At 40.1% G+C, this 2711-nt stretch overlaps 7 non-coding genes and 1 pseudogene across 7 annotated transcripts; all 8 read right to left on the reverse strand.

Annotated features, from left to right (window-relative positions):
• Positions 1–117: 117 nt before the first annotated feature.
• Positions 118–236, reverse strand: LOC113785079 (5S ribosomal RNA). The gene has a single exon (XR_003471231.1). It is a non-coding gene; the product is annotated as a 5S ribosomal RNA (ribosomal RNA).
• Positions 237–473: 237 nt separating this feature from the next.
• Positions 474–592, reverse strand: LOC113785072 (5S ribosomal RNA). Its single transcript, XR_003471225.1, has one exon. It is a non-coding gene; the product is annotated as a 5S ribosomal RNA (ribosomal RNA).
• Positions 593–818: 226 nt separating this feature from the next.
• Positions 819–937, reverse strand: LOC113785074 (5S ribosomal RNA). Its single transcript, XR_003471227.1, has one exon. It is a non-coding gene; the product is annotated as a 5S ribosomal RNA (ribosomal RNA).
• Positions 938–1164: 227 nt separating this feature from the next.
• On the reverse strand, positions 1165–1283 carry LOC113785076 (5S ribosomal RNA). The gene has a single exon (XR_003471228.1). It is a non-coding gene; the product is annotated as a 5S ribosomal RNA (ribosomal RNA).
• A 238-nt stretch (positions 1284–1521) lies between these two features.
• LOC113785077 (5S ribosomal RNA) lies at positions 1522–1640 on the reverse strand. The gene has a single exon (XR_003471229.1). It is a non-coding gene; the product is annotated as a 5S ribosomal RNA (ribosomal RNA).
• Positions 1641–1866: 226 nt separating this feature from the next.
• Positions 1867–1985, reverse strand: LOC113785073 (5S ribosomal RNA). Its single transcript, XR_003471226.1, has one exon. It is a non-coding gene; the product is annotated as a 5S ribosomal RNA (ribosomal RNA).
• A 288-nt stretch (positions 1986–2273) lies between these two features.
• Positions 2274–2392, reverse strand: LOC113785078 (5S ribosomal RNA). The gene has a single exon (XR_003471230.1). It is a non-coding gene; the product is annotated as a 5S ribosomal RNA (ribosomal RNA).
• A 225-nt stretch (positions 2393–2617) lies between these two features.
• Positions 2618–2711, reverse strand: LOC113785075 (5S ribosomal RNA; annotated as a pseudogene; the record flags this gene model as incomplete).

Below are 2711 nucleotides of genomic sequence, written 5' to 3' on the forward strand. Positions count from 1 at the left end.
TTTGTAAAGACAAACTAATCTTATATTTATTTCCAACAACAAATAAAACAACCGACCCGAAAAACGCTTTTTGATCAACTGTTCGGTGAATTTTTCGGCAAAAAATAGAATTAAAAAAAGGTGCAACACGAGGACTTCCCAGAAGGTCACCCATCTTAGTACTACTCTCGCCCAAGCACGCTTAACTGCGGAGTTCTGATGGGATCCGGTGCATTAGTGCTGGTATGATCGCACCTGCAAATTAATGCGTCGTAATTGTATATACGCGTTGCTACAAAGAAAATACCGCAAAAATAGGCACCCCCGACTAACTAATTGAAATCCATCCGAAGCATGAAACTTTCTTTGTAAAGACAAACTAATCTTATATTTATTTCCAACAACAAATAAAACAACCGACCCGAAAATCGCTTTTTGATCAACTGTTCCCCCAACTGTTCCGTGAATTTTTCGGCAAAAAATAGAATAAAAAAAAGGTGCAACACGAGGACTTCCCAGGAGGTCACCCATCCTAGTACTACTCTCGCCCAAGCACGCTTAACTGCGGAGTTCTGATGGGATCCGGTGCATTAGTGCTGGTATGATCGCACCTGTAAATTAATGCGTCGTAATTGTATATACGCGTTGCTACAAAGAAAATACCGCAAAAATAGGCACCCCCGACTAACTAATTGAAATCCATCCGAAGCATGAAACTTTCTTTGTAAAGACAAACTAATCTTATATTTATTTCCAACAACAAATAAAACGACCGACACGAAAATCGCTTTTTGATCAACTGTTCCGTGAATTTTTCGGCAAAAAATAGAATAAAAAAAAAGGTGCAACACGAGGACTTCCCAGGAGGTCATCCATCCTAGTACTACTCTCGCCCAAGCACGCTTAGCTGCGGAGTGCTGATGGGATCCGGTGCATTAGTGCTGGTATGATCGCACCTACAAATTAATGCGTCGTAATTGTATATACGCGTTGCTACAAAGAAAATACCGCAAAAATAGGCACCCCCGACTAACTAATTGAAATCCATCCGAAGCATGAAACTTTCTTTGTAAAGACAAACTAATCTTATATTTATTTCCAACAACAAATAAAACAACCGACCCGAAAATCGCGTTTTGATCAACTTCTTCCGTGAATTTTTCGGCAAAAAATAGAATAAAAAAAAAGGTGCAACACGAGGACTTCCCAGGAGGTCACCCATCCTAGTACTACTCTCGCCCAAGCACGCTTAACTGCGGAGTTCTGATGGGATCCGGTGCATTAGTGCTGGTATGATCGCACCTGTAAATTAATGCGTCGTAATTGTATATACGCGTTGCTACAAAGAAAATACCGCAAAAATAGGCACCCCCGACTAACTAATTGAAATCCATCCGAAGCATGAAACTTTCTTTGTAAAGACAAACTAATCTTATATTTATTTCCAACAACAAATAAAACGACCGACACGAAAATCGCTTTTTGATCAACTGTTCCCCCAACTGTTCCGTGAATTTTTCGGCAAAAAATAGAATAAAAAAAAAGGTGCAACACGAGGACTTCCCAGGAGGTCACCCATCCTAGTACTACTCTCGCCCAAGCACGCTTAACTGCGGAGTTCTGATGGGATCCGGTGCATTAGTGCTGGTATGATCGCACCTGTAAATTAATGCGTCGTAATTGTATATACGCGTTGCTACAAAGAAAATACCGCAAAAATAGGCACCCCCGACTAACTAATTGAAATCCATCCGAAGCATGAAACTTTCTTTGTAAAGACAAACTAATCTTATATTTATTTCCAACAACAAATAAAACGACCGACACGAAAATCGCTTTTTGATCAACTGTTCCGTGAATTTTTCGGCAAAAAATAGAATAAAAAAAAAGGTGCAACACGAGGACTTCCCAGGAGGTCACCCATCTTTGTACTACTCTCGCCCAAGCACGCTTAACTGCGGAGTTCTGATGGGATCCAGTGCATTAGTGCTGGTATGATCGCACCTGTAAATTAATGCGTCGTAATTGTATATACGCGTTGCTACAAAGAAAATACCGCAAAAATAGGCACCCCCGACTAACTAATTGAAATCCATCCGAAGCATGAAACTTTCTTTGTAAAGACAAACTAATCTTATATTTATTTCCTGAAATCCATTTGAAGCATGAAACTTTCTTTGTATTGACAAACTAATCTTATATTTATTTCCAACAACAAATAAAACAACCGACCCGAAAATCGCTTTTTGATCAACTGTTCCGTGAATTTTTCGGCAAAAAATAGAATAAAAAAAAAGGTGCAACACGAGGACTTCCCAGGAGGTCACCCATCCTAGTACTACTCTCGCCCAAGCACGCTTAACTGCGGAGTTCTGATGGGATCCAGTGCATTAGTGCTGGTATGATCGCACCTGCAAATTAATGCGTCGTAATTGTATATACGCGTTGCTACAAAGAAAATACCGCAAAAATAGGCACCCCCGACTAACTAATTAAAATCCATCCGAAGCATGAAACTTTCTTTGTAAAGACAAAATAATCTTATATTTATTTCCAACAACAAATAAAACAACCGACCCGAAAATCGCTTTTTGAGCAACTGCTCCGTGAATTTTTCGGCAAAACATAGAATAAAAAAAAGGTGCAACACGAGGACTTCCCAGGAGGTGAACCATCCTAGTACTACTCTCGCCCAAGCACGCTTAACTGCGGAGTTCTGATGGGATCCGGTG

Source organism: Cicer arietinum, unplaced genomic scaffold, assembly GCF_000331145.2.
Source record: "Cicer arietinum cultivar CDC Frontier isolate Library 1 unplaced genomic scaffold, Cicar.CDCFrontier_v2.0 Ca_scaffold_2786_v2.0, whole genome shotgun sequence".
Lineage (NCBI taxonomy): Eukaryota > Viridiplantae > Streptophyta > Magnoliopsida > Fabales > Fabaceae > Cicer > Cicer arietinum.